Source organism: Triturus cristatus, chromosome 11 (assembly GCF_964204655.1).
Source record: "Triturus cristatus chromosome 11, aTriCri1.1, whole genome shotgun sequence".
Classification (NCBI taxonomy): domain Eukaryota; kingdom Metazoa; phylum Chordata; class Amphibia; order Caudata; family Salamandridae; genus Triturus; species Triturus cristatus.
This window is the reverse complement of record NC_140594.1, coordinates 856,982,543-856,998,704: the sequence shown is the minus strand read 5'-3', so window position 1 is coordinate 856,998,704 and position 16,162 is coordinate 856,982,543. Positions and strand designations below refer to the sequence as shown.

At 42.3% G+C, this 16,162-nt stretch overlaps 1 protein-coding gene across 1 annotated transcript in view; it reads right to left on the bottom strand.

Annotated features, from left to right (window-relative positions):
• The window catches only part of LOC146785542 (uncharacterized), a 39,266-nt gene extending 36,356 nt beyond the window's left edge, over positions 1 to 2,910 (bottom strand). The window contains exon 1 of the mRNA XM_085634679.1: positions 2,805 to 2,910. The gene's annotated coding sequence lies outside the window, so the exon portion shown is untranslated. The remainder of the gene's footprint in view (positions 1 to 2,804) is intronic.
• Positions 2,911 to 16,162: the final 13,252 nt, after the last annotated feature.

Genomic DNA, 16,162 nt, shown 5'->3' with positions numbered 1-16,162 from the left:
TGTTTCTAGCTTAAACGGCTGCAACGTTTCTAAAATTATAAAAGAACTCTCTAGGTGCAGTGCTGGGACAGGCCCTTTGAAAAGGTTCACTGATTACCTTTCAGTTAGATAGTGATTGCTGAATTGAGTAATTAAACTAGTCTTAATGAGGTGAAATCTTTTACCAGATAGTATCAAGAGGTGTTAAAATTAGAAAATAGTGAAATAATACCAACACAGAATGTGCTGCATTACTCTGCATAGTTCACTTTCTTTCTGCATAGTTTAGACAGCCAAGCCACACAATTTGGTCCTCGATTCCCGCATAATTTCAGTGGCATTTGTTACCATGCAAACATATCTTTTTTTTAAATACCACACTGAGAGCTAGGTCACTCAGGAACATCAAACTGGCCTCTTCAAAATGATTTACAATCTGTGATGCTCAAACCAAAGATTACCGCAAGGAGTGAACCTGAACACAGTAAACTTCTCAAATTCAGAGAAATCTCTTGATATCGTTCCACCAAAACAGATGCCTAAAGCCAGTTCGATAAAATACATGGAACACCCCCAAAATATTACCATTGGCCACTAAAGTAAAGAAAGCCCCAGACAAATGCATGTTCACACAGCTAGGGAGACCTAGCCATTCCAACAGACCACCAATCCTGGGTGAAAAATGCTTCCCCAGCAGATAGTATACCACTTACTGGATGTGTGATTACCACGCCATTATGGATTTTCCCTGGTATTCTATCACAATACTGAATTTTAAATATCGTCCAAAAAAAATATTATATCGAGAATAGCGACTACCACAATATTGTGAAGACAAGCATAAATAGTGGCTCCCAAACCACACCCCCCCCCATCCAAGGCAGATAATACATTAATCTATCACTCAATTTACAACTCCAGTTTATTCTTCAACCTAAACAATTCCAAAATGAATTCCAGTCAAAAGAATCTTAAATGTAATGCATGGCATGGTTCAATCCAAAAGAATATTACATGTAATGCCTGACATGGTTCAGTCCCAAAGAATCTTAGATGCAATGCATTGCATGGTTCAGTCCCAAAGAATCTTAAATGTAATGCATGGCATGGTGCAATCCCAAAGAATCTAAGATATAATGCACGGCATGATTCAACTTCAATCCCAAAGACTCTTAGATGTAATGCACAACATGGTTCAATGCCAAAGAATCTTAGCTGTAATGCATGTTTTGGTTCAATCCCAAAGAATCAATCCCATTTTCAGGGTGCTACAGGCGAGTCACATTAGTCAAAAACAGTTTTGGGGCTCTTATCTATCTGGATTACATAAATTTCAGGAGTGCTGGTGAATTTTTACATCTGGAGTTTACATCTGGATCCTGACTTTCACAACTAGATATTATCATCTGGACTGGTGACAATTTAACATCTGAACTGGTGACTAGTAGAAAGGGTTATTTTCCCATTGGACAGTAGGTACAAATGTTAATTTTATGCTTCTCACGAGGTGAAAATGTCTATAACAGAATTTGCTCGGGCACAATGCCATCTATACAGTTAGGCTCTGTCCCAGAAGTAGAACCGCTACGTGTAATTCAAGCCACCTCTTACTTTAGCCAGACCATCTGCCATTCAGCTGAGATAAAGTCCACCAAATGGATGGTGGGACTTCAAGTCTTGCTGTCACCCATGGACCAGCGCAGAGAAGCCTTGACCAGTGCTGGATCCAAGTCCCAAGCTCCGCCATTACAGACTCTATAAAGCTCTCACAGCACCAAAACATAACAACCTTCACCTAATCTGTCACAAACCTGAATCTGATTCCACTATAAGGACAACAAGCAGCCCACATACACCCTACCTCTACCAGCAAACACTGAAGAAAGTGGGGTCAAAAACAAGCCAAAGACAATCTCGGGGACAATCAACTGTTGGAAGAAGCAAATGCCGGATTCCGATACAAGGAAGCACAATATTAAATGCAGCGATCGTGTTGAGAAGAACCAGGATGGCGCCATGCAATAGGCCAACTCAAACTCTAAAAACAGCAGGCAGAGTTCTATGTTCTGTTCTAAAGTTGGTGGGTCACTAAAATGCGCTATAAAATCCTGACAATAAGATTGCATCACTACATCACCTTAACTGCTACATTGGAAAGTAAGTATATAATTACTATTATTAACTCCATCTATACTTAGATTGTGTGTAATGGAAATGTAAGGGGAGTTTAGAACCCACCTGTACTTGCCTCCAATATTGGTGTATTTAAGATTAGTAAGTATATACGTACCTTGGTGATGTAATGATGGGCTATGTCTCGGATGTAATATTATTATATATCGATATTGTTGACATCTGTATACCAACATACAACTATTTTAAAACCAGCATCACCATTGTGTTACCAAAAGGTCTAATTGCAAATTAAAGCATGTCAGTCCCACCAACGAACATCTGTAGTTGATCTTTTTGCTCCCCAGTTCTTACCAATATTTGTGTTGTGTGCGTGCGCGCGGGCTCAGTCCCACCTCACACCCGTACCGTGTACACAATCAGTTCACAACCTTACACAGACACCACACCTGTGAGACGCGCATACCAGCACCTCACTCGCACGCCTGTTAGCAGGCTCCCCTTTGACCTCGGAATTCAGGCTCCCCTTTGACCTCGGAATTAAGCCTACGCATGGGTTTCTTCCTAACGCGCATGCCCCTGCAGGTTCCCAACGTCATCGCATGCTTCCACGAGCCCCGTCTCGTGCACAAGCCGTGCACCCTGCCTCTGGTCAGCTATTCCGCGTGCAGAGACATAGAGGGAGGCCTTACCTTGCAGTTGCTGGAGAATGGCTGGGAGGTTTGATCTGCCCGATCTGATGGCTGTTCTTATATGCTTCGAGGTGAATACCTCCCACCACCCGGGAGTTATGATAACTATACAGGCTGACCCCATTCCACTGATAAAAGGGCTTGTGGCTTCGCGGGCCCGCCCGAACCCCAGCGGAGACCTGGAGCGGCTCCTTTCATTCCACTGCTGGGAACTGACCGGCCCAGCCAGCTTTCCTTTGTGCAGCCCGAATTCACACACAGATCACAAGCACCCCAGAAAGAAAGTTAGCACCCCACCCTTTCGTAGAACTCCCCACTCGCCGCTCCCTGGTGACTCATCTCAAAGTGGCCCACAGACCTACCGACATTTATTTATAGATGGAATCTAGCCAAGCTGCTACTGAGACAGACAGAGCGACATGACAGATGGGTAGACAAACCGACAGAGAGTTCATATTTAAGTCCTTTATTGAGTGCAGCCTCATTTCTGAAACTTTTTCTGAATAAAACCTGTACCACATGCAGTATTTACTATCGTCGGAGGGTATGACACTGGTTAGAATTAAAGTAATTCCCACCAAGAAATGTACTTTTAAGTGGAGAGTTCGGAGAGTGGAGAGTCTTGCAGAGAGGCGAGGACTCAATTCTCAGCCTCTGATGATGAACAGTTCTAAGGTATCTGCAAACGACAGACGATCGCATGTAGAGGCACAGGCGGATGGAGGAAGAGATGGAGGGATAGAGAGACGTATGGGTGGAAAGACTGATGGGAGGAGAGTGGATGGATAGATTGAGAGACGGTGGATGGAGAGCAAGAAATGAAGACAACGATAGTTACTTATAGATGGGTGGGAGGAAAGATAGAATAGTAGGCAGAGAGACGCACGGGTTGCTGGTGAGATGGAAAGAGAGAATGTGGATGACAGAGAGAGAGGTTGATGAATGGATTGTTGGATGGAGGGATGGAGAGATGTATGACTGGATGGTGGGAGGAAGGAGGGGCAGATGAAGTGTTATATAGAGGCATAACTGGAGAAAAGGATGGTGAAAAGTTTGATGAGTAGATGTATGAAAGGATACATAAGTGGATGGATGGATGGGTTGTTGGACGGATGGATTGATGGATGGATTATTGGATGGTGGACGTGCATACCGAGGTAGCAAGATAGATCAGTGGATGGATGGATGGCTGGGCAGCAAATAAACAAACCATTGAGGGGATGAGAAGTGTAGCAGAAAAGTAGATGGATGGATGAATGGAAGGGGGCTGGAAGAGGTGATGTGGGATTGTTAGGTAGATGGGTAAGAAGATAAATGGATGGGTAGACTGACAAGGAGATGGGTGATTGAGTGGATGGATGTAAGCTTGCTTGAATAGATAGATGTAAGATGTGGGCTGGACTGCTGATTAATTGGATCAGTGGGGAAGTAGACAGATGGTGCGGGCAAATGAATGGATGGACGGATAGACAAATGAGTGAATGGGCAATTGGAATTGAGATGACTGGATGGAGAGATGGGATTGACAGGTGAGAGGATGAATGTGTGGGTGAGTGTAAATGAATAGACAGATGGATGATGGATGAATTGGCAAACCAATGTAGAGAAGGATAATGAAAGTTGAGTGGGTGGAAAAGAGGATGGAGAGATAAAAACAGATGGATGGACGGGTGGAAGGTGGACAGCAAGATGGATTACTGTATGTGATGATTTAGGGATGGACGTGCAGGTGATTGGGCAGGCATTAAGACGGATGAATGATGAAGGGTAGGTGGACAGAAGATTTGAAAGAAATGAATGGAGAAAAGAATGGCCGTCCAGCTTTATGTATCAATGGACAGGAACTTACAGAATTAATAGGAGGATGATGGACTCTTCGATGTCTGGAAGAATGAATAGTTAGATGCATGGATGTATAGATAAGAAAGCAGATGATTAATGAGTGAATGGATAACCGTGGATGATGAAATTACTTTCAGGTAGATAGGTGTGTGTCTGGACAGAAGGCATGACTGATGAGAAATCAACACAGAACGATGATTGGATAGTAGATGGAGTGAAGAATGAAGAAACGATTGGGCAGAAGGATGATAAATAGTTGGATTTAAGGATGAATGAATAGATAGATAAAGAGATTGATGAAAAGAGGCATGCTGAAATGGAGAGCTGCACACTGGTTTGGATGGGTGTATGAATGGAGGGGCACAGTGAAGTATGATGGGTGTATGATGGATAGGTGGCTGGGTGACATGATGGATGGGCTGGGAGATGGACACGGAAACAGATTACCCTTGTTTTTAAAGACTCAGTGGCATGCCCCTGTAGTATCCCGTGTTTCTTCATTCTCCATATGTCTGAGTTGGTATCTGTAATGCTGAGAGTGAATGATGTCTTGCATGTCTTGGACCATTGATTCATGGTAGTCACAACCTAGTTGTTATCTTGTTTCTTTGCTTGCCAGGAGTTATGAGGAGCCTCATGTTTTGACCTGTTGCAGAGTTTCTATCACTGCTATTTGTTGTCATTGTGCAGCCGTGTGGGCTTTTGGAGAGTTTGAAAGGTTGTTCTTGGGTGTTTAAAATAGACATGTTGGAGATTGGGTAATTGTGAATGATTTTCTCTGTACTTCAAATGCAAGGGGATGTCTGTGCTTTATAAATATCTAAAGATATGCTGTTCCTCAGAAAGTGATATGGAAAAAGGCCTATAATGATATGTGAGTCAGTAAAGTCAGGAGGAGTTACCTCCTTTAGGAAAAAGACCTTCACACATCCAGCAGTCTAGATGTCATACTTCGTCATCAGATAACCCAGATGTCATGTTTCATCATCAGGTCTGCTCCGAATCGGGGCGGCGCTGCAATCCCCGATCGGCGACCTTTGTGGCGCCTTTTAATGGAGATCTTTTTTCCTTTATCTGCCGGTTGGTGTTGTATGGGTGAGGGCCCTAAAAGCAGTGTGTAATAAGAGATATTCTAAAATAAGTAGTGGAGGTCCTAACTGACAAAAGTTTAATAAAGAAGGTCCCACTCTTAATTAAAAACAAAAATGTGTGTAACCCTACAGTGAAGGTGTCTGGTTCACGCTACAATGGTCAATGGTCAACATGTTTCTTGCATAGGCTGAATTAACCGCAATTCATCAGGACCAGAAAAGGGAAGAAAATTCACACACTTACTGGTAGTGGTAGCAACTTCTAAAGCACTTACCACTATTACAGCACCCTAATAAGTGGTTACTTATATGGATTAAATTCAAAGCACCCTATAGTGGTGTATTGTGGGTGTCACCGAGGAGGCGCTTAATTCTGACACCGAATAGTGCAGTGTTATCTGTCCTCAGTGTGGGACACTTCGAATCCTACCCTAGGTCCGCGCCGACTCGGGATGTCTGTCCTTTGCTATGTTGTTTGCAAGAAAGGGAGGTATGGAGTAACCTGTGTGTCCCCATTCCCTGTATATCTGAGTGGTATCTGAAATGCTGAGAGTGAATGATGTGATAGAATGTTGTTCTGTGGTCTGTATTAGAAGCTAGGAGGTATAGACTGATGGAGGGAGGATGGAGCGCTGACAGGACTTACTTTCCTGTTTCTGTAACCTAAGGGCCTAACATGAAATAAAGAACTTACTTTCTGGAGGCCCTGCTCTCAGACTTCTACAGCCCCCTATACCTTGTCATCATCCTCTACCGACATAGAGCAACCAGATGTCTGAGATTTGTCAACCATTATCAACTTACTGTGCTACAAGCCGTCCCCTGTACTCCATCGTGACCTGGTTTACGACAGCCTTAAAAAACACTTTTTAAATCAAGGATTCTCTTGATAAGGACTGTATCATCAGAGTTGCCAATCTCTCAATTTAGGTGAAAATGATCTGGCAGTTTTAGTTATTTATTTACGTCACAGAAGTTTGGCTGACAGAATACCCCACTGTTTGCATCTTCAATAACTCTGCACCCCTCAGTAACAAGAGTGTTTACCCGGTATTATTGGGACAAGTATCCTCGGTAAGCATTCTTTGCAGCATTTTTGCTTCTTATTAGTTGCTTGAGGCATCATGTCACGGGCATCACGCTAGAAATCCAGTTGTCTGTTTCATAGTATGATTAGACATTCTTGACCCACCATCCTTTTACTTTTCATGATATATTTCTGTTTGTTACAGTCCTACTTCATACAGTTAGTCCATGTATTACTGCTAGTTAGAGAGATGTAGCTTATTACACAGATGTTCACACTTTTTAGCTTCATTCTGTAGCTCATGTAATTAAACCCTCTCTGTATATAGTCTTTTTGGCACTGGCAAAGTTCACCTAGGCCGACTGAGAGCAATACTTCATGCTGCAGGCTCTTCATCTTAGGTATCAAGAAATTTGACCACATGTCCCCTGCCCTGCTAACCCTCCAATGGCTCCTGCCTGAAGTGCGGGCCCAATTCAAAATTGCTTGCATTACCCGCAGAACGCTACCCTCTTACTCACCTCCCTATCTAAACGAGAAACTGAAAATCGCCGGAGCAAATAGAGGTTCCAGAAATGCCCAATCCCTGCAGCTGTAACCGCCCACGGTTGTCGAGTAGGATACATGAACCAGTCTTTCTCTGTTAGTGCCACTCAAATCTGGAACACCCTGCCTCCCTCACTCTGTCTAACCTCCTGTCTAGCAACGTTGACCAAGGACCTTAAGCTCCTCCTATTTGACAGACTTCTTGGGTAATTCACCCCTAGCCCGATTTAAGTACTCTCTCCACTGCGCCCTGATCTGACTTCGTGTAACTGTGTATTCCCTCGCCCAACTGTTGTAACCGTCTCTTTTGGTAACTTTAGTATGCATCGACTGATGTAAATGTCCGAGTTTAACTACTATTACTGTATCCGATGTAACCCTACATCCTGTGTGTTGTAAAGTGCTGTGATGCCTTTGGGTCATGTCCGCTCAATATAAAACTGCAAATAAATAAATAATTACCATGTCATGTCTTTAGCAATCCTAAATTATGGTGGGATAGCCCATTTTTGTTTTTTCAATTTTTAAAAATGTTTGGTTACCTGTTGTAATTATGAAGGATGTACTGCAACACACGCAGGCTCATCACGCGCATATTGTGCCCGACAATATTTCTATCTATGAAGAGGGGCTGTTTGCGCAATTCACTGACAGTTGAATATCGGATGATACGCCACCGGCAGGTCACTCAGGGTCTTGCTACGAAGTCCTGTTCCAGTGTGAACAACTACTTTTATTAATACATCTGATTTCTTTTTGAAAAGCTATGGCGGTCCATCTGTTGACTGAAGCCTGTGAAAGGAAACCAGTATATTACCAGAAAGGCAATGAGTTTATTTCGCATGTATGTGATGGTCTGCATTGGTTTTTCTGAGTTAGCTTCACCAGCCTTCTTATCTTTGTCTATAGTATCTTTTGTACATTCATGCCTCTTTTGCCCCCGAAGTAGCTCACGCAGAGAATTGGTGCTCTTATATGCATGGTGAAAATATGTAATCTTACTCGTTCATTAAATACTTAGAAAGCAATTTTTGCCACTTATATCACTGCACTTTGCTCCCCCGAGTACCTCCTTCAGTGTGACCGCAGTCCTTTTCATTCTGATAGACTGTCTGGCAACCTCTACCTAAAATATGTCCTTATGTATGGGAATGCAAATATTTACATTCATGTGGCACCACTCCTTTGCAAATCCCCTTACATAGAAATAGTTTTCCTTAGTTACAGGGGGCATCCACTTCTTTGTCCTGATGAAGACACCATCTGAAATGCTGGAACATATAGGGGTTGAAATGCCAACTATTTTCATATATTGGACAGTATTGAGATTGCACTGGTGGGCCCACATATCTCATGAAGTCTGGATTATTTTTTTTATTTCGATTAGTAGTAAGTATACTTTATTTAGATATAAAAATATCCTTAAAAGAACACCTCAAAGTTACACAGCAATACATTTTAAAAACAGAACCTTAGCATAAAAGCAGTAGTTGATAAAAACTTCAAATTGCATGAAGTCTGGATCTTTGGAGATTCCTTAGGGTAAGGGGCATAGCAGTAGGCAGTTGAGCATAACTTAATATTGGATTTGGTCTGGGCACGAGTTAAGGCAAAGGGGTTTGGATTTCATGGGAATGCTTTGGGAGAGCAGAGGTTCTAATGTAACAGAACATGACAAGTCCACACCATTCCAGTGTAATTATTTTACCATGTAAGAGGGCATGATCTTGGACATATTCCAGCTTTATTTTATAATGAAGGAAGATCTTGCCTCTTTGTATGACATGTTTCCCAAACCACACTCTGGGGCCGGTTACGATCTCGTCCGAAAGTATTCTGACCGATTCGGTTCCGGAATGCTTTCCGTACGACTCGGATCCAGGGAGTCCGACTGAGCGATTATGATGCATCCAGATGCTTCCGTATATGATTAATTCAGGCTCCCATTGACAAAAGGAGTTGTTGGGAAAACCTTGCACCCTGTGGCGGGCACCGCATGGTGCCTTCCACACTGTGCATGCATGGGTAGGGGGGGACCCATGGGTACCCCCACGTGCCTGATTCAGAGGGCCCCAGGTGAAGGGGGCCTGCTACAGGCCCCCAAATTAAGATTCCAACAGCCGATTCGTTTCGGAACAACCGATTCGGAAAGCCTGGCTGAATATGACATCCTAATCGCTCGGCTAGTAGACTGCTACGATTTGGCTCAGAATGACTCGGTTATTCTCAATGCCTTTTTGGAACCGAGTCGAACGGGCCGACCGCTTTCCAGCCATCGTAATCGGTCGTTGGGAAATGTGTCCGAGTCAGTTGGAAAGGTGGGTTCTGAATCAGATTCGGATGAATTGAATGCTGTTCTGAGCCTTTCTGGACAACATCGTAATCAACCCCTTTATGTTATCATACATTGTCCATCGTCCAAAGTGGTTGTTCACTACCGGCTTCGACCCAAGATGGAACTAGCATGGCACAACGTAAATTGTGTCACGATCCCACATTTTGCAGATTGCTATTTAGACAGTCTTTATCAAGGCAATATCAAATACACAGCTCAGATCTGTTTTACATCTTACTGATGTTGGTAATGTTGCCCTTTTAGATAATATAAAAAGTGCTGTTGGACATCCCACTGAATCATCTCCACTTACGTCTGTGCTCTAGACCCTAAAATCTTATGTGACTTCCCCTTTTCTTTACATATTTATTATGCAATTTTAATCCAACATGTTCCTAATTGTGTGTCAATGTTAGCAAACATTCCCTGCTAGACCAACCTTTTTTATACTATCAAAGGTCTGTCTTCCTTGGTCAGGGTATCAGCTTTAATCTACTGGACAACATTTTCAGATATATTTTGATATGAATATTTAATAATGTATGGAAAAAGTAGGGCAGAAAACAGGCCACAAACCTACCCTGTTTATGGATTGCCACTATATCTGCACCTTGTTAGACCTGAGAGCCTTAGGGTGGTCTTCCCCCAAATGTTTGCCTGCCTCCCTCAAATTCTCTGACCTAATTTTTGCTCCCTTTAGGACTCTGCCCACTTTACCACTGCTAAACAGTGCTAAAGTGTTTGGCGTGTGTAATTTACCGATAAGTCCCTAGTAAAGTGCACTACATGTGTTCTGGGCCTGTAAATGAAATGCAAGTAGTGGGCCTGCAGCACTGAATGTTCCACCTACATAAGTAGACCCTTAACCATGTCTCAGGCCTGCCACTGCAGAGTCTGTGTGTGCAGTTTTACACTGTCATGTCGACCTGGCAAGTAACCCTTTTTCCAGGCATAAAATGTATGCGGGCAGACTCTTACCTCATACACAAATCGTTTAGCTCCCATACACCAATCCATATTTCGAGTCCAGTGCTCCAGTCGTGGTATTGCAAGCGGACCCCACAGTTGTGCGTTATTACGTCTGGCTACAACTGAACCCAGATTGCAAAATAGGTGCTGGAATCTAGTGCTAGTCTGATCCCCACATACACCCAGGGTGCAAAGTTCGCCACTAGCGAGTAGCGACTGCCCAGTAACAGTTGCCAGGGTTCCCACCACCTCACGCTAGTAGGAGAATATGTCAGGGCACTCCCACAGAGTGTGTATGAATGTGCCCCTCTATTCGCATTCTCTAACGGAGTCATCAGTACTGACCCACCCAGTCTTCAGAATCAGTATGCCAGTGTAGTACACCCTATGTAAATTGTTTAATTGGATTAAATGAAACCCTGATTTTATCGCCGCCTCTCTAGGTCCATTCCTCTTTCATTCTTGTTCTAAATCTTAGAAACGGGATTTCAGATCAGCTTTGGCCAATGGAGCTTCATCTTGTTTTGATGCCATCTCTGTAAAAGGTTTGTGCATGGGATTCCTTTTCTTAATGAACCGGTACAACACTAGACTTCTAACAGGTATTTAGCCAGTAGGATCTCTTCATTCAAGATGCATGGCTCGGCCCACTAGTAACTCAGCCATCACTCAAGCCCCAGGAGAGCCCCACAGCTATATACACTTGGAAACACTGGACCAGGGACTGCAGAACAAACTGTGGTGATCAATGAGTGTGGACTCAACGTCCTCCCCCCAAACTCCCCAGGATGGGCACTCAGCAACTGGCCCTCAGCAGTGTTTCCCATTTCATGCAAAATGTGATTCAGCATCAAGGGTACATTTCCTCCAAGTTCTATACAGTGTTAAAGTTCCACTTCCAACATGGGGTTATTCCACACTAGGGAGTCAGGCAAGAGACCATGCTGTTCTGGGCTTTAGCCGTACTCTCCAAGATCATCAACCTATGTCATTCTTGTTGAACAGGTGCCCTTCAGGTAACTGTCCCTCAGGGGCTTTCATAGTCCAATTCTGTTTCTGGAAGCTAAGTAACAAGTGACAAGGTCAGGGGTCCCGTTTGAGCGAAAGAGCATCGCCCCTCTTAAAAATATCCATCCAAAGCGCTGAGATGAAAAATAAAATGGTAATTCATTACCATTTTATTTTAATCACCCCCCCCCCCCCTGAACCAAGCACTGTGACGGGGGCAGGGCATCTGCTGAATGACAGCAGTAGGGAGGAGGGTGAGCTGGTTCTGCACTTTTCAAAGTGCCCATATCCCTATGGCCAGCCCTCTTGAGACGGCCAGCCAGACATGCACACTTTGAAACCTCTAACTTGAACCATCAGGATGACTTACTACAGTTCTGAGGTGAGGATCCTAAGATAATACTATTCTACTGGGTAGGCCAGCATACTTAGCAAAGCATCTGGATTGTGCAGGAGTTAATGTAAACTGGTTTGGATGTAGCGGTATGACATGGAGAGTACTATTCCAACTTTAACAAATACATCCAGTCTGCACTATCTTGTAGGAGGGAAGGATCTTGGACATAAACCTGGTTCACACCTTTTTTCTGTAATAAAATTCAGATCTTGACTCATTTTAAAGAAGGCAATCCCCTCACTGGGAGGGTATTCCTCTCAGTGTACACCCAGTATATGAGAAAGGGGGTGGGAGCACACTGACTTCACATCGCAGCATCATTACCTCTAAGCATCTTGGTCGATGTAGTTCATTGTTTTTGGCACAGGACAAAGTTCGAAAAATTACTTGCCTCAATTCCATAATACACCCAGTATATGCCTTTGCAGTTACGGTTAACACATTACTCAGTGTGATTTCTGAATCCATAATATCCTCGGCCCAATTCGATAAACTTGCACCAAAGTTGGGAGGCAAAATATTATGAGTCACAGCTAAGAGCATCCTAAATACATTGCAGATTAGTAAAACTGCCTAAAGTTATAATGTGAAGCAAATTTGTTCCTTGACCTTAAATTGGGATAAGTCTGAAACCAGATGTTCACCATACGTTTATGCCACAGTGACCTTTAGGTTATTTGATGCCTTGTCACCATAAAACCATGTGTTGCTGTTTGCAGATCTCTATAAAAGATGAATTCTAAATCACCATATGCATCCTCCTCCAAACATTAACCAAACCTTTTCAAGTTTATAGAAATATATTAAACAATATTGGAGCAAAGGCATAGCCCTGCCTCACACCATTTCAACACAGATCTCCCCGGATATTAAGCTGTATAGAGAGAGTACTCTCCACTGTGGACAATATTTCAAGTCATAGCCATTTTAAGATGTCGATAAGCCACAAGCGAGCACCTCGGCAGCCATTTTCACCATAATACAAGGAGCACCATTTTATTGAAAGAATGTAGAGAAGTCAATGAAAGGAGAAAGAAGTGGTTTGAATCCTTAGTGTGAAGCGTGCTTCACGAGCATCAACAGTACCTTTGTAAGGTGTGACGTAAGAATGCCATTTTGAAAGGCAGTTTATGAATTTGAGATGACTTTTGCAGTCTCAACATGATGAAGCAGATTTGAAAGTATCACTTATGAAACAGTTTAGCTTCATGAGTGAGCATCCTATTGGACCATGGTCACACTCTCTTCATTCAACGTGCACGTACAAAGACAGTAATCAAATGACTTGGAACAGTTATACTAAGACAGACACCCACCGCCATACATACAACCTGAAGTCATCGTTAGGCCATCCTATAAATCCCCAAAAAGAAGAAAACGTGGCAATTTACATTGCCAATGCACGATTTTGGTAATATAGTCATATATTCAATACCAAGATACCAGTCTCAAACAGTTATCAACATGTGTGATTAAATCCTGAATGAAAAATAGCACAGTGACAATATCGTCCTACTATTCTTTAGGAACATAAAAACGGACTTTTTCTACTGTCCATATTATCCAACATTATGTACCTGTAAACAAGAGTCGATAATTAGCTAGTATTTTACTCTAAATTCTCAGAAAATTACTAACCAGATCTGCTCCGTAGGCCTCCTTCAATTCATAGTCCAGTTTACATGTGTTTATGTGATATCTGAAGGTAACCTACACATCAAGTGAATAGCCCCAATCACCATCCTTAGTTAACTTCACAAGGACCAACTCTAGTAATAAGACTTATATTAATTCTAGGGAGATCTATTTGACAGGTGTTCCTAAGTTAGCATCTAGTACTAAAGAAGGTAAAGTCTCCTTGAAATATAAGGAGATCCGCTGGATCAGGCATGTGTGGAAATGTTTTAGTGTTATTTACTCAGATTTAGTTGGAGCTGCTCATGTATCCAATTCAGAGAGCACTGACTGTTTTAGACTTCAATTCTCTCACCAGCGATTGGCGATGGCCTGGTATTTTTGACGGCACAAGCCCTTATTCCTTCAGAATCGCAGATCCAGTTGAAAACTAGAGTTCCAACAACCCAGAGTGATAAGCAAACTCAAGATCTATCAGTCCTTTCCAATGTGGATTGACTGGGCTCCTCAGAGCCTCATTCTACTCTTTCAAAACATCTGCAAGCCCCCTCCCTGACCATTAGCTGTAATGATCTATTGTGATCTGTGGTGGCACAGTGTAATTCAATCCCTTTATCTAACTCAGAAACATATGTTTCCCATTCTAGTGTTTACCTCACTCCTTAGAGGGGATGAGGGAACACATAGGGCAGCCTTGAGAGCTGAAATCTTTTTCACGTTGAAAGAACGGGCAGCTTTTTTTAGGTCCTTTGAGTGAGTAAATGAAGTGTTTGGGCGTAGTTTGTATACAGACTCCTTTATGTCAAAGTTTAATTTGAAGATATGCAGAAAGAGCTCTGTGTCCACCATTAGCTCGGCCAGAGATGCGGTTTTAAGTCAGTCAAAGCTGCGTAATGAGTTGGTTTGTGGAAGTACTTTGGGGAACAAACAGCAGCCTTATTTAATTTGGAATTTACCCCATGGGTTCAGAAGGTTGATCCTCTCGTTGAGAGGGCACCTGTTGCCCTTACATGAAATTACTGGTAATTGGGACAAAATACAGAAAAAGGATAGTATCTGTGAGTTGTGTCACCAACATATTAAAGTTATCAATCATGTGTTTGTGTGTTCGGTGCTGCAAAATGGTAGACGTTATTTTTTAAGACTGATGTTCATCAAATTTATTATTCACTCCACTTTGGAGACCGGTTTATTTATTTTGTCCCCCCAAATAAAAAGGTTTTCAATAGGATCTATCAATTTTTTAAAACGTTTTGGGATATTTATTAGGAATTTTATTGTTACCTACTGTTTTATGATATTTTTAACTTTTAAACAGGGTTATGTGTGTTGTATAATTTTTAGGACTGTCTCAAATTTCCTTGGATTTTGCTCATTGTATTTTGCATTTTGTTATAAGATTGCTTTAATATTTCTCTGTATTTTGTGCAGTAGTTTTTGTAGTTGGTGTTAAGTAGGCTGCACTTTACACAGTTATTTTTGTATTATATAATGGAGGAAATGGACTGAGAATGTATATTCTTTTAAGAATGATGTTATATATTATCAATGTATTATCTGCAGTCGTATAATTATGTGGACTTCCATATTATGATAAAATTTACATGTCAGAATACTCCCCTTATACCACCACTGGGTGGTTAATAGAAATGACCTCTTGTTGAGTTTGTGGAATATAGCTGGACTAGCAAGTAAATTCGTTCAAACTGACTGGGGGGCATTCATGGATGCACTTGATATTCTTTTATCCCAGGAGACTTGGAAGAATGAGCCTTCACATAGACAAGGGTATCAGACATATTATGTCCCAGCCCTAAAGGCAACGGTTGGCAGACCCTAAGGTGGGTTAGCCATTTGGGTAAAAATCTCGATGGGCTGCCATGCGAAACAACTTCTAATTGATTCCTCTGATATCCTAGGGTTTGAGCTATCTTTATAAATATTCTTCTTTATAAAGATTATTGTAGGAGCAGCCCTAAGTTAGTAGTGTCCACCACCCTACATATGTTGAAAGATTTTATCTCAGCGATGCCCAGGAAGAAGGCAATTGTAATTGTGGCAGGGGACTTTAATGTATCCTTCGAATCCTCAACACTGATGAAGGAAATTGCAGGTGAGAACAATCAATATCAGAATATTCCACAAATTTCTGGCTTCAGGAAGGACTTCTGCTGAAATCTCCAATTGAGAACCTGCATTGGTAGACCTAAGTCAGACCTAGAGGAAAGATTTACCTTAAGAAGGAACTTGTATCAAAGTCGTATTGATTATATCATGGTGAACCTTCAATCTAGTGAAAAGATTATTGATATGGAAGCCCTCCCCAGATTTGAGAGCGACCATTTCCCCTTGCTTTTAACTCTATGTAGTAATGCAGTCGAGGCAGGCTACTGGCAGCAGCTGCCCTATGGTGATTTATGTTAGCAATAATAGTAGGAAGGTTAAATGGGAAAGTGCAGTGAAAGACAGGGATGCTCAAGCAAAATTATATAATGGTTTGTGCTCCAT